The sequence below is a fragment of the Mus caroli genome, chromosome 11, assembly GCF_900094665.2.
Source record: "Mus caroli chromosome 11, CAROLI_EIJ_v1.1, whole genome shotgun sequence".
NCBI lineage: Eukaryota > Metazoa > Chordata > Mammalia > Rodentia > Muridae > Mus > Mus caroli.
This window is the reverse complement of record NC_034580.1, coordinates 117,051,568-117,059,675: the sequence shown is the minus strand read 5'-3', so window position 1 is coordinate 117,059,675 and position 8,108 is coordinate 117,051,568. Positions and strand designations below refer to the sequence as shown.

At 49.5% G+C, this 8,108-nt stretch overlaps 1 pseudogene; it reads left to right on the top strand.

Annotated features, from left to right (window-relative positions):
- The first annotated feature begins 4,745 nt into the window (after positions 1-4,745).
- On the top strand, positions 4,746-4,863 carry LOC115032736 (annotated as a pseudogene).
- Positions 4,864-8,108: the final 3,245 nt, after the last annotated feature.

Below are 8,108 nucleotides of genomic sequence, written 5' to 3'. Positions count from 1 at the left end.
CTAAGCTTCAGCCAGGCTGTGGTGGCACACATCTTTAATGCCAGCAATCAGGAGGCAGAGGCAAGCAGATCTCTGGGTTTGAGGCTGGCCTAGTCTACATCTCGGGTTTGAGCTCCAGGACAGTCAGGGCTGCTACACAGAGAAACCCTGTCTCTACCAAACCAACCAACCAACCAACCAAACAAACAAACAAACAAACAAAAAACCCCTCTAAAGTTCGTATACTTATGACTCCTGCTGACTGGATTGGAGGCCCTAAAGGGTAGACTTTCTAAGAAGGAGTAAAGAAGACCTCTTTGCACAGGCCTCTCCAACATCCAGGCCTAGGAATGAATGATACCTCTAGAAGTCATCTTTCCCTTTAGTCAAAGCTGAAGAATCCTGGCAGGTCTAGGGTGAGGAGACATCCTCAGGTCCCCGCACTTGCAGCTCCTAGCTTCATCTGCTCCGAAGCCCTCGCCCCGCTGCTATCTCACCTCACAGGTTAGCTCCAGAGACACTGAGGTCCTCCTGCCCCACTAGGAAGGCGAAAGGAGAAGTCACCAGTTCAGAGAAGATGAAAGTTTCCAGTGCCAGGCGCTGCTGCGAAGCCGGCCAAACCGCGCTCACAGGCCAGGCGGCGCTCCCGGCACTCCCGGAGCCCTTGTGGCCGGCCGCGCCCTCCGAGATCAAGAGGTGCGAGCTGGGTTCCGGGTCCCCGGCCGCTCCGCACGCCCTGGGCCATGCGTCCCAGGTTTTGCAGCCCGTGAACGTGCGCTCACCTCTGTCACGAAGTCATCCGCTGCCTTCCAGCCCGGGCTTAAGAGACGCGCCGCGTCCTGTCACTCAGATACTCGAGACCCAATGGCCATCACCGTGCACAGGTTGGCTAATGTCGCGTATGGAAAGCTGTGTTGCAGGAACGTCCCCGAGCGCTCCCCCAGCCAGGGCAGCGCAGAGCAAGGTTCTGAGCCTATTTGGGCTCTGGGCACACGGTGTGGTCGCGGATCGCCGGCCTCCCTAGAGTCCCACGCTGCGCCCGCTCCTGCGCTGCCGCCACCACCTGTCCCACTGCCAGCTGGGAATGCGCCGGTCTGGGTATTAATAACCGGCCACGCGGGCCCTGGCGAGGTCTCCTCGGCTGAGATAGGCGCCAGATCCCGGCCAAGGTAGCGGCCACAGAGGGGTTTGCCAGGCTTGGGAGCGGGAAGGACTCTGTTTATGCTGGGGGTTCCATCCCCTCCATACCTCTTGTAACCACCAGGGTCAGACTGAGGCTTAAAGATTTATTTATGACTTACTGTAAAGGTGAGCAACGAGGCCTGTGCTGGTGGCCCAGGTAGTGTGAAGAGGGAAAGAACCCTGGGACCATGAGCCATGATTCTGGAAGTTAACAAGAGCCTGGGTTTGAGTAGCAGCCCTGATGTCTTATCGTTGCTGACATCAAACGATGTGGCTGCTTTCACCTTCTCAGGTGGCTCAGCCCTCTAGGAGAGATCATAAAGGCAAACTTGGGATATAGGGAACCTCTCTTCACTCTGCCCCTATCTGTGGCAGAGACCCCAATAAAAGCACCCTGTGAAGTGGCTAATCCCAGCTGATATGTTGAATGGGTAGCCCTCAGAAGGACCGGTCCATGTTGGTCATATGCTGAATGAAAACGGATCCCTTGGGGCTCTGAGAACCAGACCGTCACAAAAAAACAATGCAGAGAAATGAGTCCAGAGAGATTACCCTGTGGGGGTCCACTTCACAGACTTGCTTCTTCGCCTCTGCTTGGGTTGTATTCCTCTCTGTGCCACCTTGCCTTTAAAGCAGTCTGATTTTTAACCCTTAAAATCCTGGTTCCCACCTCAGGCTCAGTATTCTCAGCCAGGGGAGGTACAAGGCCTTCTGGTAGGCATCCTTCTGGGTATTGGGCTACTGGGTCCCACTTTCACCCCTGTCTGTGTCATAGGTGGAGAGGAACCCCTGACGGTTAGGAAGGTCCTAAATAACAGGGCTGGTGGGCCTTCTCATCTGCACTCTCCATACAGTAGAACCAGATCTTCATTCAGTTTTGCCAATGCTCTGACCTGATGAGAGCCCAGACTACAGAGAGAGGCCTCTAGAAGCCAAGGACCTACCTAGCAAAAGCTGTCCATGTTACTGAGCCCAAAGGGCCACAGGCCAGGTATATGGATGACCAAGATAGTTACAGCTGTTCCCTGGTTCTCTGTGCTTCTAGCAGCAGCTACGAGCCCCTGTCTTGGGATGTCATACCCCCTTCTAGTACAGCTCTGCAGACACTCCACCACTGAGCTAAGTCCCAGCTCAGCCCTCATCTCTTGATCCTGCAGGGCCATTTCCTAAGACTGATGAGGATCTACTGTAGATGCTGAGCAAACCCTGGACAGTGGAGCTGTTGGGTCATCCCAAGGGAGGTCAGCAGGGGTCAGAGTCCAGGAAGGGATCAAAGGGAAACGTCAGAGCTAGAAACGAGAGGCCATCTGAGAACCCTTCTTAGCTGCACAAATAGCCTCAGACTTGGCCTAGTAAAGGGGACCTGAGAGTCCACAGGAGCCCAGATGCTCATAGAGAGCTGGGCTGTCCAAAGGCAACGCTTCCCACATCTGTGGTGCTCTGGGAAGAAGCACATTACCTGTCTGGAGGTCGCTTCATGGACCATTAAATCATACACTCTGGTCACACAGCCCTGCACTTCCACTAAACGTGACTTTTAAAGCTTTGTTCTGCCTGTAGTAGCTTCATTACATTTGAGAATGATAGTTTCATTCTGAAAGAACTAATTTCCAATTGCATTACCGCACTCTTCAAAAAAATGAGGCTCTGCGACTAGGAGCCGGTTTGGGGGAGTCTCTTCTCAGGTGTACATCCAGCCCATATATGGGTGCTTTTTTTTTTTTTACATATTAAAGAGGAGCAGAGGTGTATAAGTGTACCATCAGGTGCTCAAAAACCATGGGCCCCTCTCTTCATCGTTCTAGTCCACAAGAGCAGTGATTTGTTATGGAAAATGTTGGGAGAGGTAAGGGAGGCTGAGAGCAGGACAGCCTAGGCTTCATTCTAGGCAGACCCGGCCCCCACCCAGACACAGCTGGAGATGTGATAGCCACAATGAAATCAATTAAAACCTGCAACCGCCTGCAGCTGGGGATCAGGATGAGTGATTAGTGGGCAGCCTCAGACATTTCAGTAATCACAAGTGATGGACGCTCTGAGGCTGGCAGGGGGGCCAAATGCAGACACTTTCCTGTCTGAAAATGAGCAAGCCATTGAAAGCTGAAACAGAGGAACAAAAAGAAATATCTAACACCCTAGGTTCCCTGAGAATCAGCCCCAGGGACCTCCTGCTGTAGAGAGTTGATAAGAGCCCCAAAGTTTGTTTCAGTCTTCTGGTCCCACAAGGCTGAGTGACCTTTGGAAAAAGGTCGCAGTTCAAGATCTACAAACACCTGACATCCTAGGTGACAGGTTGCACATAGAGCCATGGCAGTGTGGGTAGGGGTGGGGAGGCTTTCTGGGTACTGCAAAGGTTGCCAAGGTGGGGTGCACTTCTTACCAGAAGTATACCAAAGCTACATGTCCTTAAAATGCCCCAAGGAAAACCCCTGATCCTGTGACCGTCCAACTTCAAAACCTCTCTTCTGTCAGCATGGCCATTCCCTCTTTCCTGCTGAGTGTTGACAAGTAGGCCAGGCTCATCCATATCTAACAGCAGTGGTAGTGCCTTCACGCTGAAACCAACAGAGGAGCCTCCGTGACAGCCAGAGTCTCAGGCAGGACCCTTGTCTCTCCAGGTTCCCTCTCAGGAGCTCTCTTCACTGTCCTTACTATTATTGCCGTCGATAACCACCATGTGTCACCACCTTTGTCTTCAGCACCGCCGTCACAACCGTTATTGACACGGTCTCTATCACCGCCATCGTCATCAGTATGATCATAACTATCACCATTGCTGTTCACTGACGGAGTGAGCAAAAGACACCTTCTCCATGACGGTGTTTCTCATAGTTATTTCAGATTGATGCTTAAGTGGAACAACTCTTGTCTCCCAAGTTTTGTTGGCTTTTGTTTTTGTTTTTGGTCTTATACTACCTGTGGCTTTTCCATATGTAGTCAGTAATGTGTTTACATTTTGTCACAAATGACACCATAATGCACTTACCATTTTCTACCTTTTCTTTTCTCTCGGTTGACAGATAGGAGGTCACCTGTCATTCTGACCAGCTCTGAACCCTCCCCTGCACACCTTCGCAGGTTTCCAGGGCTCCTCTGCCCCGTTCCCAGGAACACATGTCCATCACAGTCAGGCTCTGGGTTAGACATACATGGCAGACTCTCAGTAGATGTTTCTGGAATGGGAGCCACAATGTCTGCATCCTGGCAGGAATGGAGACTAGGATTATAGAGATACTTGTAACTCTCTCTCCCCCTTTGACTACCTTATTGTAGAAACAATGGAACTCAGAGAAGTGGTATTTCCCCAGGAATCTCATGCTCCTGGGAAGGAAAGGCTGCCAGCCAGAGGGGAACATGTGCCCCACAAAGAGATTCCACACAGCTCTGACAACTCGACAGATCACCTTGCAGGCAGAGGGATCTGAGCTGAGAGAGTGATAATGGGTTGGACTAGCTCGCTATGCATCATCCTGCCTTCTATTTAAACCCAACCGTTGTGTTAGAACCTGGTCGATGAACTTGAGGATCACTGTTTTTTTTTGGGGGGGTTTTGTTTTTAATTTTTCCTAATGTGATTACATTGAATTACTTTTGGACCTCTTGGTTAAGATCAAATATAGTGTCTGTTCTTATGAGTTTAACATCTGAATCATCCTTTATCTAATATGATCACATTAAATAACTCTTGAAGTGGAAACTTAAGGGTTCTTTGGAAAGTTAGTTGGGTGGTGTTTTGCTGGGGAGGAACATTTTGTGAAAATGGACACAGGTGTGAAAGGCTATGACAGACACGTGAAGTAATATTTCGCTGAAGCAGACACTGGAGAGAGGATGTTCTGCTAAAGCAAGCACGTGAAAGGACACGTGATGAAAGATTCTTTGCTAATGACATGCATGTATTGGTCCTCCTTACATTGCATAGTTGAGCTGCATTTGTCGGGACGCCATAGAAAGAAACACACTGTCTTAGTCAGGGTTTCTATTCCTGCACAAACATCATGACCAAGAAGCAAGTTGGGGAGGAAAGGGTTTATTCAGCTTACACTTCCATGCTGCTGTTAATCACCAAAGGAAGTCAGGACTGGAACTCAAGCAGGTCAGGGAGCAGGAGCTGATGCAGACACCATGGAGGGATGTTCTTTACTGGCTTGCCTCCCCTGGCTTGCTCAGCCTGCTTTCTTATAGAACCCAAGACTACCAGCCTAGACATGGTCCCACCCACAAGGGGCCTTTCCCCCTTGATCACTAATTGAGAAAATGCCTTACAGTTGGATCTCATGGAGGCATTTCCTCAACTGAAGCTCCTTTCTCTGTGATAACTCCAGCTGTGTCAAGTTGACACAAAACTAGCCAGTACACACACCAAAAAACTTCTGGTAGTGTCCTGCAGTTTCTTGCCTCTTCCAAGGACTCGGGCTGAATTGGATGCATGTGCTGAGACAAGACACATATTGAGGCAAGACCTGTGATGAGGCAAGGCATGTTTGGAAGGTATAAATAGAACTCCACGGAGTGATGGAGACAGAGCTTGGCTTGTTGGGAGAGCTAGCAGTGCAACACTTGTGGGTCTTGAGTCTTCACTGATCTTCACTTCCCTGAGAGAGGCACAGCTGAGAACTTCTCCTGGTGTCCCCATTGATCCCTCCTGCTGACTCGGGCTGAGGCTGAGGCCTGCCTGTCTCTGCTAGGTCATGTCACCATTGTTGCTAACCGGATACTACCAACCTGGAGTGCTGGCGTATCAGTGCGGTGTTTGTGAGTGAATCGAGCCGCCACTACCTGCTGACCTGTGAACTGAACCGTCAATTTCCAGATAACACAGACGGGAGTTGCTTTAAAAAAAAAAAACCGGGCTGGTGAGATGGCTCAGTGGGTAAGAGCACCCGATTGCTCTTCTGAAGGTCCAGAGTTCAAATCCCAGCAACCACATGGTGGCTCACAACCATCTGTAACAAGATCTGATTCCCTCTTCTGGAGTGTGTGAAGACAGCTACAGTGTACTTACATATAATAATAAATAAATCTTTAAAAAAAAAAAAAAAAAAAAAAACCTTCCCCTACTTCCCCTACCCCCCTCCTTTCCTTTTCACTACCTCTGGTGGGTGGTGGGTTACAAGGAAGGTTAAATCATTTAAAACCATCATTAAAAATGGCATTCGAAAAAAATTAAAGTTACAAACTCTTTTTCTGCTTTTCATTATCACTTGTTTAATTGGCCTGTGGAAGACAGGTGGCCCAGCCAAAGCTACCAGGGCCACCAGGGCCCTGGCTCTGACTCCTGAAACTCTGGTAAGGAGGACAGACTGTTCTGGTGCCCCAATACCTGTCTATACTTCCTGCTTTCTGTTTGGCTCCAGAGGCCCAGTCCCCCACGGATGCATAGCCAGGCAGCACTGTCTGATAAAATATAGAGCTCAATTAGATTTGAATTTCAAGTCAACCACAAATAATTTTTTAATGTTTGGAACAACAGACCTTACAAGCCTGGCAAGCTGAGAGTGGCAGGGCTTTGCCTGCAGGCGTCCTAGGACTGTGGAAGCACAGAGGCCAGCATTTCCACAGGAAGTAGATGTATGGCTGCTCTTAGATGTGCGGCTGGTCTGGTGTCCCACACAGGTGCTCTGGGGAAAGGGGGGTGGTGATTCCTTACCTGGCCAGCATCCTAGAACTGCAATACTCAATTAAGTTGAGGTGACATTTATACAACAAAATGATTTGATATGAAAAATTCAATGTGTCACTTAATGAGTCCACAGTGTGCACAGCCAACCCCCACTGCACTTGAATCTAGAACATTCCTGTCACTCTAGAAAATGCCTTTACCCATTCAGCCATCCCTCCCAGTCACCTCTCCACCTGCTGTCCCTAAGGACTGCTTTGCTCTGAATGTCTTACATAAACACAGCCCTATAGCATGTGCTGCTGACAGTCCCCTTTCACTTACATGATGATTGGGGGGGGGGGTCTGACCATGCTGTAAGAACGAGCCCTGCTGCCTTTTTGTCACTAATATTCCTGTGCATGGAGCCCCACAGTTTATCTGCTCACGGCTTGTTGGGCATCTAGCTTCTAATTTTGACTATTGTGAGCAATGCTGCTGAGAGCATCAACAGACCTGTGCATAAGTCTTCTGTAGTTTCCTCTGGGTCAGATTTGTTTTTCTCTTTATTTTTAGATGAGAAGAACTGAGGAGCCATTACAAGCTCACTGAACAGAACTGGTGACCTTCTGGATGGCCTCTGACACCCCGGCCCCCCAGCCCCAGAATATTACACTACGGTGAGATTATCTAAGAGAGAAGTCTGGAAGAGCCAGTGAGATGAGATGACTCGGTGGGTAAAGATTTGCTCCCAAGACTGATGGTCTGAAGTCAATCTCAAAAACCCACATGGTGTAAAGACAGAATAGCCCTCCATGTTAAGTGCCATTATCGTGCGAGTGTCACCTCAGCTTCATGCTGTGGCATGGCATACCCACACCCATCCCTCCACGAACCCCCACAATAACTAAATGTAATTAACTCATTAAAAGCCTGAAGGCTGGAGAGATGGTTCAGCTTACTGGGCAACCATAAGCACTGGTTTGGATCCTAGCACCCACACAACAAAGCACGTGTCTAATTCATGCCAGCAACCTCAGCTCTGAGGGAGATAGGTGGATACAGGCAAATGCCTGGGTCTTGGCTTCCAGCTTAGTTGAGAAAAACACAAGATCCAGGTACTAGAGACCCTGCCTAGGGGACAGGCAGGGAGTGCAAAAGGACACCTGGTACCTTGTTCTGGGCTTTGTGCACAAATATAGACAGAGACGCCAAGTCCATCAGGAAAACAAGCAAGCCAAGCCCTGGTGTTTCACAACTTTAATCCCAGCACTGGGGAGGCAGAGGCAGGCAGATTTCTGTGAGTTCGAGGAGAGAAACCTTGTCTCAACCTCCCCTCAAAAAAAAA